Raw genomic sequence first — 16,747 nt, forward strand, 5'->3', positions numbered from 1 at the left:
ACTTTGTGCAAATGACTGATTGTTCACACCCACAGGTGCCCTCTTCTCCTGATCTTTTATCAGTCTGCCTGTTTTTGCGTCACCTGGAAATTTTTATCAGCAGTGCTTTTATAGCTTACGAATCATTGCTTTAAAATGCTGGATAATGTTGGGGGTTATTACACTTTAACCTGAATCTTACTCTGGATTCCTCTCATTGAAGATTCTTTAAGTAACATTTCTTCTGAGGGTTTCCATTAGCTGTTAAGCCATTCAACATGTGCTTTCGTTGACAGAGATGGAATGCTATGCAGTTGGTGCTAAGTGCTTATAGAACTGGAAAGGGTATTACATGTATACCTCTATGTTCAGTAAATGTATGTGCTTAACAGAAAATGAAATCAGGTTTGTAACTTCCATGTGGCTGTGAATAAAATGCACTAGCCCTAGTGACCTCAGACAGAGTGGGGAAGGTCTCCAAATGGAACTTTAAGAAGTCCCACATGCATTTTAGTGGATTACAGAGTTAACACTGGATCTGAATTGTTCTTGTATCTTACATAGAGCATATGTATATGCTCTGTGGGCATTGATGCTGTACTCCCACAGTCTTCTCTTGTTTGTACTAAAGCTCAAAGTAAAGCTTGATTTTCCTCAGCTGGTCTCCTCCTTTCATTTTTTAAAGTTGACAGGCTGAACCTAGAGGGGAAATCCTCAAAGTACAGCAGAATTGTAGGTATGATGAGATGACAATGAAGAAACTGTGCTGTTGTGGATGTGGGAGGTTGATGACTCCTATAAACATCTCAGTGTTTCTTTCTGATAGCTCAAGACGTGATTTTTTTTTTTTCCTCTATGAGCTCTTAAGATATTTTGCACATTAAACAAAAACATCTGCCTTTTTTTTTTCAGTCTCCAGATGACAAATATTGAAGGGCTCTGCAAGGAAGACAGGGGTGATTGCAGTTGCTTCTGCCTAGTACATAGAACTTTGTCAGATATGGATGGATGAGAGTTGTGTGGATAGATATATTTTAATTGCATGTAAAATGAATGTGTGGATTTTATTTTGTCCCTAGAGCACGTAGAATTCACCAAAATTTGGCTGTAATGGATTGCGGGGGGAAAAAGGAGGGGAAAAAAAAAGAATTAGAGTATACAAGAGTGACCTAATTAAAAAATTAAATTTGAAAAAGCAGACTAATGGCTTGTAGCTATGGGATAATGGAATTTGGGACACCGGTGACTACACTTCATCCTAATCTTGCATTTAATTGGCAACAGACCTGTTTGTGCTTTATTATGGAAGGACTTTGTGATCAACATACCTTTGTTGCGTGACACATTCTTTTTATGAAGCTATTGAGAAAAAAAAAAAAAAGGGGGATTCTTATGTCCAGGGCTAAGATTTTCACTTGGATCTATTTGTATTTTATTCTGAGGGAAATTAACTCTGACTTAAAAGTTATTTTAAGAAAAAATTGCCTCCCTCAAAAGGTGCATACTTGCTATCAAATACTTAAACTTCTTCCCGTTTGAAGTACAACAAAATGAGGAGCAATATTTCTAATGAACATTGTGTGGTAAGTTAATGTTATTCCTTGTAAAAAGATTTAGGGTTGGAACTGTTTCTTCCTGCGTAGAGCAAGAGATTGTTTTGTTTTTTCTTTTTTTTTTTTTTTTTTTTTTAATCTAACCCTTTGGACATTGCTATGATACAAATAATTTAATTAGCAACATGCATGGGTTGGAGAAGTTGAAACTGAACTTAAGTGATTTCTGTGTTGTAATGACAGATAAAATTCATGAGTCCCAAGCTCGCTCTCAGCTTGACAACTAAGCAAAGTAACTGGAGTGTTACTTCACGTAGCAGCCGTGATCTGAAACTCTTTCAGGAGATGATTCCTTTACGAGGCAGAGCTTAATGATAAATCATTTGAAACAGGTTTTTTGTTGGTGTTTTTTTCTTTTTTTTGAATTACTGTATTTTTTTCACTCTCTAATTTGTTACCATTTTCTCATTCTTCTTGATGAAAGTGGCGTTATATGTCTTAGCAGTTCATCTGTAAATTCAGTCCGTAAGCCCCTCCACCTTAAAAGTTCCTATTAGATTTGGTGTGATACCATGTGCCTTGGGGAGCCTGAGTGATTTATTAAAATCCCCACCCTTCATCCCCTTCCAAATACGACAGTCAGAATTCAAAGTGAGAATAATTACAGCTATGCAGTTACAGCCGTTCTGAAAGACAGGGTAATATGAAGACTCCAGAGGAAATGTTAACAATTCTAATAGTTTTTCATGAAAGACAGAGAGACACTGTCAGACCAGAGGTTTAAACAAAGAATAGGTTGTTAAAAATAAAGTATAAAAAAGACTTAAAGGCCATCAAGGGCCAGCTGAGCTGTAATACTGAGCGTAAGCATCCCAAATACTCCTTGTCTAAAACACTGATATCTTGCTAGCAAAAAAAGACATGTCTATTATCTGCCCCACTAGATAAGTCATAGGGGACAGCCAGGAAAGAAATGAATCTTTCACTACCTCTCTCTGAAATACTAAATTAAGGTTAGTGGCCGCGTTTGACAAAGGAAAAGTGTTCTGTCTGTGTTGCACGTAGTGAACTGTTGGTACGGCTGCTGCATTTACACAAACCGAATGGCACGCTATTGTCCGTCATCTTTTTCTTTCCTTTTTTTTTTTTAACCTCGTTTTGAATAATGCATGAAAAAAAAATGATCACTTCATAATGCCACAAACTCGCAGCAGGCAAAACTAATTCCACATTATATGAAAACAGATTTTATTTATTTAAGAGTAATATTTAAAGAGAACAACAACTTTTTTTTGACACCAGCTGCTGGGAAATAAATAGAATATTTTATGACAGGAAAAAAAAAATCTGAATGTGTTAAAAGCTGTTCCCGAGAGATGGATTGGAAAAATAAAACATAGAAATTGGGCAGATAAATTTACACTTATCGGTCACTGATGTAATTGGAATCCTTAAGAGAGTGAAGGATAGTTTTCAGGAGAAAAGGAAAGTTAGGAGGAATGGCAAGTTGCACAGGAGACAGTTTTTGAATGGCTGGTCTCTGTGTGCCACTCAGGTGTCAGCCCTTTTCTGTCCTCCAGACCAGATGTTTTATTTCAAGATGTTATATTTCAAGTTACATAAAGAGCCAGCCTCCTTTCTTTTCTTTTCTTTTCTTTTTTTTTTTTTTTTGGTCTATTTTTTCCATATCTGACCTCCAGTTGTAAGTGGGAGGAAACTTCGAAGGGCTAGGATACAAGGTAAAGCTGCAGCTTTCTTTTCCTTGAGATAGATTGTGAGTGCTTCAAGAAGTATTCTGGAGGAGGAGATTAAAAAAAAAAAAAGGGGGGGGGAAAATATTTGTTCTTGGCACTATGTGCTGCTTTTCCCCTCTGTGTAATCCAGTAACTGGAGCTGGCTTGGGGATGGAATGGGTTCCTTGGGCTTAATGCAGTGTGCATGAAAGTCCAAGGATCTGTCCTTCTGGGGCTCCTGTGGCGAAAGGTGGAGGGGATGGGAAGCAGGAGAAAGCCTGCGCCATTGTTGTAGCTGAAAAGCATTGGGAACAAATGCCATCAGAATATAAATGCTGTTTATTGCATTTTCGTTTAAAATTGTTTAACCTAAAAACCCTTAGTGACAGAGGGAATGTAAATCTGAGGCTGAGAGCCTGAGTCACCAGCAGAAGTTTATTATTGCTCCTGATAACAGCTGAATTCCAGCCTTCCTGTGTGCTATAAAATGGGGCAGTTTTGTCTGTTAATGGCGCCATGTGCACTGTGCTATCCTTATGGGTTTGTCAGCAGTTCAACTCCGAGCCCCTCTTGCCATGGCTTTGTAACTCGACTGTTAAAATTGTACTATGGGATGACACTTGGCATGTGAGAGGAGATCTCAGCAAGTTATGCTGAAAGTTAGGCTGTCCTCATGCAGCTTTGTGATGTTCAGACACAGCAGGTGTGGGTATGGCTCCATTCAAGAGGCAAGAAGGAGCGAGGGCTGTGCCCAGTGTTCTGGGGCCTTGATGGAAAATGGTATGTGAGGTGCTGAGTGGCCTTACTGGGAGGACTGCCAGATGCCTCTCAACACTCTCGCATTCATCTCAGGTTATTTAAAGTTATATAATTCATCTGTTCTCATTCGTGCTAGTTTTATGCATAAAGAGGTCTAACAAGCCCTTTCTGTGCGTTGGTTTTAATGGGTTAAGTGCACTTAAGTTGTTTTGCTGCAACTCAGGGTTTAAATACCATTGCCCTTAATTAGTTAATTTTGTATATAGCTTGGGCAGTATAAAGCGCTCAAAGTATACGAAGTATATTGTTATTTAATACTGCTAGTAAAATTTTCTAAGAGGTGGATTTCAAGGCTGTAACATAATTGTAACCACTGGGTGATCATACTAATGTGACCTTTGCTCTAACCCAACGTAGTTTGGTACAAAGCATGCTGTAATCATGTGAAGAGCACTGTTTGGCAGTTTTGTGTGCTCCACTTCATCAAGGTATGTGGATCAGCAATTTATTTTCTTTATTTATTTTTGACAGTGTTGATTTTCAAATTATTCAGAAGCTTTTGTGGGGTTTCCGTCTTGAGAATAATGCGATCAGGTTATTTTTTTACTTTCTAACTGGTCAAGGTGATCAAAGAGTACCTTTACTACTGGAAACTGCTGAAAACCCTTTAAACAAAGCAAGAAAATAGTGTTAACAGGTTTATGTAGCTTTATAAGTAGATAGGTCCAACCCTGACATATAAAGTTGTTCTGGGAAAATCAAATTTCTGTACATCAGATTCAAAAGCATGGGCAAAAGATTTACAAAAAAAAAAGGTCTGTTCAGGGTACAAGAGGCAAAGGATAAAAGCCATCATTAGTGGGTTAAAATTCAGATCCTGAGCTGTATGAAAAAATGGTGCATGTCTTTCACTGTAATGAATAAACACAGATTTCTGTTTGAAAGAAAATTTGTCCATGCTTTGCACATTCAATTTTGTATGTATTTTTCAGTACTTGTTCCTTTGGGCATTTCATGCCTTGCTTCAGTGCAGTGATTAAAGAATGGCACTAGAAGTGAAATTTGTCCAGTGAAACAAATTTACTGTCTTATGCAGTCACAACTTGGAAGTAACTCTGGATTTTCATACAGATTTCAGTGTTCTGGTTTTGCACTACATACGTCTAGGATCAAAACGTGGCCAGCAACCTAAAATCAGGGAGTTTAACTTTGTGTTGCAAGGTAACAGTTCATTGGCTTAGACATTCTTTTGCAGAGGTCATCGGATCTGTCTTTCCTTGCCTGCAAAAAAAAAAATCTTAAAATCCACCACTCTTGATACATGACTGTCATAGCTAATCATGATTATCTCAGGGAAAACAGTTAAAGATGGTCACATGGGGATTTGCTACCAAATATTTAAATGTCGTACTGCAGCAGAGATAGAAAATCCATGTAGCAAATGAGCAAGGAGGCTGAGTTCCATCATCTGGAACTAACTTTTTGCTAAACTTTATATGAATTTAGGCACTGTTAGCAGAGCATGTGAAAGGTTAAGGGGGTGCATAACTGATAGAGTTCTGCTCGATCAGTCTTTGAGGTCTCAGTTTAAAAAGCATCATTAACTCAGTGTTACCTTTCAGTGCCATTCTAAAATCTTTCATTTTAGACGAGAGGCCTGTGTGCAGAATTTAAGAGGCTTATTCTCTTACACAGAAATAATGCTGCTAAGCTGCTAGAAATCTCAGCAGCTTAATATAAATGTTCAAATAAAAAGTTAGTATTTTAACTGTATAACCTTCAAATATAATTAATAATGAAATCCTAAGCAGGAGCCTAGGGGAAAGCATTTGGATTCTTTCTATTTGTGGAATAGGTGCAGGTCTCTAGTGTGCAGTTGAAAATAGGGACTAAATATGAGCTGATGATTTCGGAAATCACTGTGTGCTGCTGAATGCAGAGTTGGGAAATAAAGTAGAACACAGGAGAAAATGAAAACAGAAAGGCCTGGGCCACCAACTTCATACTCAAAATTCCAAACTTTTGTACCAGTTGGAAGTACTCAAATGCTTTTAGCCTCTGGATTAAATTGTGTTATTGTGCCAGCGCAGGAGCCAGTTATTTTATTTGTCTTCATACCCCTACCAGTGCCACCCAAATTGCTGTTATTGTACAATTATGGGAAACAAAAATCACAGTAACAGGGTGTGTTGTGACACCTGTTGCACTACCCTGATAATACTTCTGTCACAGAAAGATGCTTTGCAGAAAAACTGCCTCCCAGAGCAAGAAGGTGTTGCTGGGAGCTGATCCAAAGGTTGTGGTCAGATTTTAACTCTGAAAAGGCAGAACGAAACCATCAGCTAATGAAGGCCCTTCTCAGAAGTGGCATGTGTTCTTCAGTACAGTCAGAATATCATTTCTCTTTTGGCAGTTGCTGGATTTGGAGTCTGTGAACTGCTTTCACACTTGAAGAATGCATGAGAAGACCACCAGTTTGCCTCTTGATATTGGTACTTAAGCTCTGCTTCATTGTTAGTTATGAACAGAAACTAGTTGATCATGTGCCAAAATTTTGGCCTCAGTAACGAAATAAGCAGAGAGGAAAACTGTCTGCAGGTACTTTAAGCATAAAGGAGTCTGAACTGTACTCTTCCGAAGTGCAGGTGGAAAAGGCAGATGCCCTCGAAATGACTGGTTATTTTCATTTTATTTTATTTTCCAGCTCTTTAGACTGCTTGCAGCACATGCTGCAGGCAGGATTAAGGTATAAATGAGGGTCAACTTGTGGGTTACTGCACTGAAATCTCTGGAGTCACATGATTGTAAAAAAGATGTGAGTGGAAAATGAAGTTCTGTGTATCCAGTAATCAGTGTTTACATGTTGCTGTCACACCATGAGACCTGAGGTATTGTAGTTATTTCCTAGCTAGGTTGCCATTTTGATGAGAGCTTCTCAATTCTGGAGAAGTGATGGTATTTGCTAATAGAGCAATCATTCCACTTGTTGGAAAAGAAAAATATTTATAGACTTTTCATAAAAGAGAAATGTCCGAAATGGCTGATGGTGCATTCAGGTTGCTATATAGTCCTGAGATCTTCTAAGCAATCCTTCCCAGACGATGGTGAGATCCAAGTGTGCCTTATGCAACTAACATGTTGTTACTCTTTGATTTTTGAAACTAGTAGCTGACCACTGTGAAGCTACAGAAACTGAAATAAACATCCAATCATTTTTTCTCCTTAATCCAGATTCAGAATAATGTCCTTGAAATTTTAAGATGCTAGAAGATAAAAATCCTGGATATCTAGAATGCTAGCAGATTACCCTCACGATGTATTTGAGAGTTTCATTTGAGAACTTTCCTTAGCAAATTTGTTAAAGCTCATAGGGCATGCAGTTTGTTCATCTTGGCCAAAATCAGATCTGGAATGCAGCTCAAGCCTTCTGACCTATTTAGCTGTTGATGAAAAGCAGAAGACTATTTATTTATTTATCTATTTATTGTCAATATGGTGCTTCTTGGTGATGTATTCTCTCCCACCTCAGGGAGACTCTACTCAGAAACTTTTTTTTTTTTTTTTTTTAATCAAGACTGCAGAAGGTGGCAGAGGAAAATAAAGCTTTTTCAAGAATTTGAAGAAATAATTTGTTCAATGAGCACAGGAATTCAGGAATCTACTCACTCTACCAGTCTGCTACTGGTTAGCGTTGCGATTGAGTGACTGGCTGTTTAAGAAGTTAAGAGCTGTCACTGAAGCATTTTTTTTTGGTGTATTTGAGCTGTTTCTAAACCCATTTGTGTGCTGCTTCAGCTGTGAACTGGTACTAACCTGTACTGCAGTTCTTGTCTTGGGAAATTTGTACCGTTTCTTTCTACCTGTTTGTTGTTGTTGTTTTCCTTTAATGAAGCCTGTAGAACTGTAGCTTTCTTTATTCAGGGTTATACTCCTCTAGCATATTTGGTTGAAATTGGTAAATGTATTTAAAGTATTACTAGGAACAAGATATTTCCAAACTGCACACATTTTTAGCCTTAAGGAAGCCAAGAGAAAAAAACTGATAACATAGATGGATATCCTTAGTTATTGCAGCTTTAACCAATGATTTGCTCTTTGACCTTTGGCAACCACTATTCTCTTTATGCTTCGTAAAAGATGATTGATTGAATTGATCTGCTCATGGGATGAGGGCCATTTTCAGATTCCTGACTGAGGATATCAGGGTTCTTTGTTGCCAAATAATGAGGAGGTAGAAGGTAATGATAAACAGGCTGTCAGTATTTTCTTAAAATATGCTAAGATATATCTTGATAATGAGTCATACTGAATAGTTTGAGCGGGTTCTTCTGGTTCAGTAATGCAGATGAAAATGTTTCCTGAATTAAGGAGAGCTTGGAGTATGGGCTGAACAGTCTGAAGAAAGGAGACCTAAGGGCTGTTGCAGATTTTGAGAGGTTTACTTGAACATTAGCTTCCCATTAATGAAAAGATCTTCCAGAAATAAGGAGAGCTTTAATTCATTATGTGCTAGCTATGACTTACTGCCAATTGAAACCTACCATAAGAGAAACAGCCTATGTAAGTTTACTTCCTTGGGATATAGTGGGGTGTTTTTTATGATTTTTCTTTTTTTCCTTACATTGACATATCTGAAAAATAAAGCATCAAGAGCATCAAAGCATCCTTTTCATTCCTTTTACCTATTTGTAAGGTATTCTAGAGCCAATTCTTTGTGTCCCTTTTTTAAAAATTAATTTTATTATTATTGATAATGAGATGCAGCATGGCATCAGTGTAGTGAGAAGTTGTGTGTCAGCATTAGATATAGCAAGCTCAATTTCTCCTCAGGTTTTTACTGCCCAGACTATTGTTTTCACTTTATTTCTAGAACCTGTAAATTACTTGCTGAAACTGATCCACTGTAGGGCTTGCCTTACAGCTGATACTTTAAGGAGAGGAGGGGATCTCAGCAACTTGCCCTGCTTCCTTGAAGCACGTGCATGTGGCAAGGATTGGAACATTACTGTGAAGAGAGTGTTAGGAAGACTGGTAAATCAGGACAATTTAAAGCTTAAAAGCAAATCTTGGACACTACATTCATCAACAATGCTTATGGGCAGTGATTAGTTTTCAGTTATTATTGGCTATCACGAGATATTCCAACAATTGGTTCTTACCTGTATTCTACATTAACTACGAGTATGCAGTACCACATAGTTCCTTGTGGTTGGCTGGCCTGCAGCCCCAAGTGGTCTTAGTCAGCAAGGCTGAAGGCATCAAAGCTAAGAGCCCTTTCATGCGGGAAGTGGTTTCTTCGTTCCTCATCTTCACTTGCTCTTCCTTGAGGACTTTATGCTTCTCAGCCCTCTTCCCACCCAAAAGGGGGGGTAGTCTCATCTGCTCCCAACATTACCTTATTTTTAGGGCTAGCACTTTCCCTCTCTAGATTAATTTTCTTGATCACTCTGATTCCAGCAGATATCTTTCCTGCCTGCTATGTGTCATTTTTCTTATCTTACCGAGTTTAGTATCCTTCACGTGTTTGGCTGTAACCTCTTTTCTGCAACCATAACGCAAGTATTTGGCCTGTCATAGTTACATCTTACCTACATAGAGGTGCCTAGCTGTATTACAAAATACTTGTGCCTTGTGCCCAGTTTCCCTTGTTCTTGTTATGGTCTTATGAAATACTTGTATGATTATTTCAGTGACTGATTCCAGTGTACTTTGAGTTCAAGGCAAGCAAATATTTATATCCAGCCCAGCGTACTTCTAATTTAGGTGTGCAACAGCCTCTCCTGTGGCTTTCCCAAAAGGCAGAGCTTTCCGCTTCAGTCATGCCCTTTCATGGTATTTGTTTGATTCCTTCATGATGGTCTGGAATTCATTGATTCCTCTCAGTACAGAACAGTGGCAGGACAGTGAGAATAACATGTAGAGTTCTGCATAGAAGATGACTTATTGTTCATGGCTTTTATGAGGCCATTGTGTAACCTCCCAGAGCTCATAGTGATTCTGATTAACTGAGTTTGTTATCCAAGATAAAAGGTCACAGGTATAATTGCTCATGCAGTGCTCAATTTCTGTATGAGCAGCAGGTATGAAGCTGAGCATTTGATATATCATGAATTGCACATTCCTTGATTATGCAATGAAAGGGCTGGTGCTTTCACAATTTGTTGTAGCGCTTTGTAAAAAGGAGATAGTGTTTTGTTTGCTTTGTTATTTTCTGGTTTTGTTGTTGCTGTTCTGTGGTCTGGAAAGTGGAGATGAAGGTGTTTCCCCTACAGGGCTCTGTGACATGACCCAACTTTTGCCCAGTTGCTACTTGCCATGTATGCTTTTCTGTACTGTCTGATCCCCACTACTCTGGGGAGTGAATATCAGCCAGCAAGCATACTGCAAGAAATCTCTGGGGTTGTCAATTGGAAGATACACTTCACCATGCCTCATTACATTTAATGAACTTTGTTGTTGTTGCTGGTTTTTTTATTCAGCTCAAGACCCTGCTTTATTTTTACCAAGTTAATAACAGAAGGCTAACTTGCCCCATTTGTCAAATGATGGCAGTTGGAGACTTAGATGTACTTGGAGGTCTTTTCCATCCTTTGTTGGATACTGAAGTGTTACAACGATCATGTTAGGATGTCTCCAAAAGTAAGGTATGAGGTCTTGGCATGGGCAGCCTTTTCATGCAGTGAGGAAAAATAGAACGATGCTTGTCTGAGCATGTCTATGGAAAGGAGCAGGGTGGGTAGGTGGGTGTGACAGCTGAGTTCACTACTGTGTGGTTCTCATAGTATTGCCTACACATTGTCAGTGTGCCATGATGCCTTTCTTAAACACAGAATGTAGTAAGAGGTGGTTAAAAACTATAGAAGTTTCAGTTTGTAAAGGATCCTAGACTGCATTTAAATGTCTTTGCATGGTTGTTTGTCATAGGCCAAGCAGAAAAAAAACTGCTGTTTTGGTTCTCAGTATACATCCCAATTGGCTTGACATTATGTAACATAATGAAGAACCATGCTGCTTGATTGCAAGAAGAGATCCGCAGTGATGATTCACTTCATTGTATTGCTTCTCTTCACCCATGGCTCTAAACCTGAAATGTATTGTTTTAGCTTTTGATCTTCCATTAATGGCACTGGTATTTTAGGGTGAGTGATTGTAACCGTTATCTGTAGGTGTTTCCCTGTCTGTAGCACTATTTTAATTCTCCTCGGATAGATGTGAGCTCTGTTTGAGATCTCTGCACTTTAATCTTCTTTTGAGAGAGTTTGGTATGATGAGAAAAGAAAGATCAGATTGTCATTCTCCTCAAAATTCTTTGTCCACTCTGGCTTATCTGCCTGTCTCTCCATCAAGTAATGACTGTGACAGAATAATTTTTATTTCACTAAAGGAGCTCATGAGATCCTTAAATGAGATGAGACACCAATTCCATACTGAAAGTTCTATTGTTTCTCTTATCAAGATGTGTCTTTTTTCTGAGTATTTCTTGAGAACTTTCAGAAACTGAGCAAACATTATTGTGAGCTCCTGGAAGAGAAAAAAGCAGTTTCCTGTTTAATGCTTCCAGCTAAAAAATTTAATATAATTGACCCATGTTCTGTTTCCAGCAACTCAGAAGTTGTCCACATACCTTTTAAGAAAATTGCATCACAGCATTCAAAATGTAAGGATACAACAGAGATATAAAATAAGGAATAATTTTTAAAAGTTTTGACTTAAGGAAACTATTACAGCATTGTAAGTTCAACTGTGACTTTCAAGTTGCCAGTTGCATGAAATCTGCATTAAATGAATAGCAAAATGTATGTTTGGTATAGGCCATATGCATCAGAGATGTGTACAAGCATGTGAAAAAAAAAAGGAGCACATGCATTTCCTTTATGTATTGTATATAATATGTGTAAATATCAACAACAAAAAAAATGTAGAAGTCTAATTTCTTTTTGCTTTTCTTCTTCCCCCATCCCTGCTGTACTAAGTCTTTTCTGCTGCTTCTTTTTTTCTTCTTTACAATATATTGCAGAAAATGAAAAAGACACACATTTTAATTTTTAGTGTTGTAGAATATCTTTAAGATTCTTTCCACTTTAGTATTTCTGGCTTCTGGCTTTCAAACAATTGCCATTTTACCTAAAAGGGCAACGTGTTTACAGACTGTATGTGAAATCACTTTTGAAGGTAATGTGTTTCCTGAATACCTCTATTTTTAGCACAGTGATGGCTCAAAGCTAAGAACCCTTCCCAATTGGCATTGTACTTGTGGGAACTTAAAGATAGGGTTGTTAATTTTTTTTCCTGATACGAACACGTTTTAATTTGGGAGCCATGGTAGGAAATCTGAGACAATCTTCCTCTTATTCGTTGCTGTGAGGCTTCGCTTCCCTCCAGGTTGGATTTGTGTAGTCCTCTGTTTGAGATCCAACCACAACTAATTTCAGGGCAAAGTTAAATGCTGAGTGCATTTTTGGTTGTCTTCTCACTACCTCAAATGCAGTTTAGCAACTCGGAGTAAGGTGAACCAGAGCATTGTGACTAACCAGTTTTCTGCAGGCCATCAGCAGGAGTCCACCAGTGGTACATGAATTAGCAAGCTTCTCTGTGAGAAATGGTGGTAGTGCGTTAACCTTTCGAAGTGTACTACAAGTTAACACTAACCTGGAACATTTATTTAGTGTTTTACTAAATATAACGAAACAGATTTAATGGACTAATATGTTTAAGTGGCCTTGGTACCATTTTACTTAATGCAGTGGGATTTTCTACAGCATACAGAGGTAGTTCTGTACGCATTTACTTTGTAGAACTTCCTCCTTTTGGACTTTATGTGGCTTAGAACAAAGATGAAACAACCTTCTTCCTGTAATTCATCAATACAGTTATTTAGAGGGATCTTTAATTGTCTCCTTGGGTGTCAGGCCCTTGCTGTACTGGCTCTTTTTGTTAATGCAGACTTCCATTCACTGAAGGCAGAGACAGCTAGTTACCTACAGTTCTGGGCTTTTTTGTATCATGGCTTAGGAGATGCTAAGTTCCTCTTTTGCCCAAACATGCACTCCAGGCGTAAATAGGAAATATAAAGCTATTAACTTTGTAGAGCATTGTTAAAAAATAAAAGCTTAAACTGGAAGACAGAAATGTGTGAGGGAAAGTCTCATGTCGGAGGATTGCTATAGAGGACCTGGCAGCTTGACTTCTGTTCTGCTCCAGCATCTCTCAGTCTGCTGAGGGAATCCTATAGCTGTAATCATTGTATTTGTTCATGGGAAAAGAGTGTTTCAAAACTCTTTCGAGGTTCAGGGAAAAAATGCTGAATATGTTTGGAAATTTCTGCCTAGTCATTGTACAAACTGATTATAGAAATATTAAATGTAGTTGAAAACAAGCCCCCATTCAGCTGACATTATATAATACAGTATCTTATGTGACACTCTTTAGTAAACACAGATGCATAATAAGAATGTATAGTTGTATGCAATTCTTAAACTCTTGTTCTTTCTCTTACAACTATTTCTGCCAAATTTGGATTCTTTTTACATTTGTTTTTTTCTGCTTCCATACACAACAACAATCTTTAAAGAGATAGCCACAATGTAGAACAACATTAGGAGTTTTGTTTCCTGGTAAGCTCAATATATTTTTTGCAAGCACGTTTACTGTGAAAGGTAACAGTTCAGATTTAGTTCCTTATGCATTGCTGCTGTCTTTGGGGGAAAGAGTGTGCAGTGCTCGTATACATCATTTCAAGCAGAGTTCCTCAGCAAAAAGAACTAGAAGGGAAGCAACTATTCCATGATAGACCCCCTTCCCTCATGTAATATTTGTAGAGAACATGTTTTGGGAATACTGAGATCTTTGGGAAAGTGGAGCAGCGGGGAGGAGAAAGCTTTTTGGTCTTCCAAGCAGATTACTTGCAAGTTCCACTTAGTAAGTGCAGATACATTTCAGAGTTGTGATGATGAAATGTTTTGGAAAATCTCTGGTTTTATTCCCTGTAAGGTGTAGTGAAGAACTGAAGAGTTTAGCTGTATAGTATATAAATGCTGCTGCTGCTTTTTTTTTTTTTTAATTTGTGAATGTTATTTTCACTGTCTTAGTAACTGGCCCTGAAATATTTTCTCTGGGCTTAGTGGCAATGCAAAGGCATTAGATCAAGAATGTTCCAAGATTCAGACTGGCTGGTATTTGCTTATATCACTGCAACTGAATGTTACCAGTTTTAAAATGCTTTTTTTGTTGTTCAGGAAATTTTAAAACAGCTTTGATTTCAAACATGAAACTTGGCAAGTGAGTGATCCATAATGTGTTTTAATCACTTCGGGTATTTTGGAAAAGACTTGGAAATATTCAGTTATTAGTTTATTAGAAATCTAGTTGCCAATTGTATATTTGAACTTTTCTTCCTCCTTACCTGATGCAACACTGAAAGATAATTAGCATATGGTCTTGTAGTCCTTTCCCCAGTGTTAATGTTAACATGATGGAATTCAATTTTGCACTTTGCTATACACGGGATTTTTATTTTTTATTTTTTTTTACTGTTGAAAAACGTTTTAGAGCGATTTCAATTCTGTAGTTTTGTTGACCACCAGGGGGGTGCGTTTGATTTCATCTGTTTTATTTAAACAGATTCTAGAACTGGTTGAATACCCAAACTTTTTCTAACGATAATGATTTCCTGCCTATTGGGGGTGGGTGGGTTTTTTGTTTTGGAGGTTGTTGTTAGTTTTATTTTGTTTTTATTATTATTATTATTATTATTATCTTCTTTGATGCAGATGGAGCCAGAATGAATTGTCATCTTGGAACTCTGAATAATTCGATCATTGCAGAAACCCTGCTATTCTGAGCTCATACGTAGCATATACTCTTTATCATATGTATTTGGTAATAAATATTGCATTAGATATAAGTGCATGCATGCTATAGTCCCTGGAATAATTACAAAGGTAATTTGTATTGGACCAGCCCAACAGGATGCTTTGAATCCATTCCTGCAGCATATATAAATATACTTTGCCCCTAGAAAAAAAGTATACATTCTTTTTACAAATACAGTTTAAACTTATTTAGTAATTATGCTGACGATTTGATAGTTGTTTTTGTAGGATGTGGCTTGCTTTACATAAAACTTATTTGTTGTTTTTACTAATAGTGAAAGTAAATGGAAGGCTTTTTTCCGTTCTTTCAAATATTATTTCCTGTTCAGATGGAATGATCAGTTTGAATTGTTGCTGATATGGTTTTTTTACTGCATTGTTTCAAGAAAAAAAAATGAGATTGAGCTTTACCAAATCATAATGCAGGAGCTAACTTTTCTTGAACTTTTTTATAGTCTCAGCTTGGTCTCCTTTTCATTTCTCATAGGATGATATCTGATTAAGCAAGTATTATGTGTGTTGACTACCCTGGGACATACCTGAAAGCTCACAGTGGTGTTACATTGAGGGTTCAAGCAGCAGGTTTTGTGATGCAGTCTAAAGGTCTCAAAGTCTCTTGGTGTTAAATTTCCAAAATTCTGGAGGTGAATGAAACTGGAGAGAGGTTAGAAGCACTGTTCCTGGAACTTTGAATTTTAATAGAGTGTACTATAAGATATTGTTCAGTGTCCTCCTTAGGCCTGGAGTTTAATATGGCAGTTGCATAAACTGAAATGATGTGAATTTTCTCGGCATAGTTTGTGTCTGACATTGTGCAAAATGAAGCTGGTTTTGGACTTCAGGTCAACAGCCTACTGACAAAAGTACGTAATGTGCCTAAGTAAAAGCTTGTATTGATTTTTGTTTGTACACATGATAGGATGAACTTACTCTGTGCATAATCTGGAAGAGTCCTGATACTATTAGTGTTGCACCTGCTTGTGAATTGAAGTGAATTCCTCACTTCACTTTCTATTACCTGTACTTTCCAGTAAAAGATAACATGTCCCACCTTACATGTCAAAATCTTAAGGTATTTCCAAGATGCTTGGTTGGAAGTTCCAAGGATGTTCTACAGATGCATTGCTTGCTGTTGCTACTCTGGGGGGTAACAGAAGGATAGTGTCACTTCTCATTCTCTCCAGCATCAAGGGGAACTACAAATTCAGGTCTCTGTTGCTACCACTGCCCTCCTTGTCCTTTTCTCTTTTTTGAGGATTGTCCCACCTTCATCCAAAGTTCCTGTGCAGCAAAGGAGGGGGAATGGAAGCTCTGCAGATGGGTTACAAGAGGTGGATTCTTACAGGGCAGGTAGGGCAGCTGTTTGAGGGAAGAAGGAGGATTATTAAATTCTGAGAGAAGAACAAAGGACCCAAAAACATAGGTGATGGGATGCTGAAAATGAGCCAAGCTGAAGGATGCAGTCTGATGACATCTGATGACCATGAAAGAGAAGTTGAGAGTGGGAATCAACAGTTTTCCAAAGTTTCTTAGAGTGGAAAACATATAAGCTCTACTCATTCAATTTGCTTTTGTCACCTCAGGAAGGTTGACATAACAGAAAAATAACAGAAGTTAGTTTGCCCTCATTCTTGGAGCAGCGCAAATAATTTGGAGCTGTGTTATCAATGCAAGGGAAAGGAACACTCCTGCATTACTTAACAGACATAAGATATAGTGAACTACATGCCTTGCTGCTATTATGGAGTTTGTCCTGCAAATATTCAACTGGCACCTTTAATTGCTCAATTCTTAGAGATATTACAAATTCAGAAAGAAGGATTATCACTTTGATCTGTCATATGCCCTATGG

The 16,747-nt window shown here is 37.8% G+C and overlaps 1 protein-coding gene across 24 annotated transcripts in view; it reads left to right on the forward strand.

The window, feature by feature from the left end:
- ZBTB20 (zinc finger and BTB domain containing 20) overlaps positions 1-16,747 on the forward strand; it is a 466,833-nt gene that overhangs the window by 112,743 nt on the left and 337,343 nt on the right. Inside the window, exon 1 of one of the 24 annotated variants that reach the window (XM_052704499.1) lies at positions 4,468-4,512. The exons of the other annotated variants lie outside the window; for them this stretch is intronic. The gene's annotated coding sequence lies outside the window, so the exon portion shown is untranslated. Of the gene's footprint in view, positions 1-4,467; positions 4,513-16,747 lie in introns of those variants that run through there. 24 annotated transcript variants of the gene reach the window in all.

This window comes from Tympanuchus pallidicinctus, unplaced genomic scaffold, assembly GCF_026119805.1.
Source record: "Tympanuchus pallidicinctus isolate F22 unplaced genomic scaffold, pur_lepc_1.0 scaffold10, whole genome shotgun sequence".
NCBI lineage: Eukaryota > Metazoa > Chordata > Aves > Galliformes > Phasianidae > Tympanuchus > Tympanuchus pallidicinctus.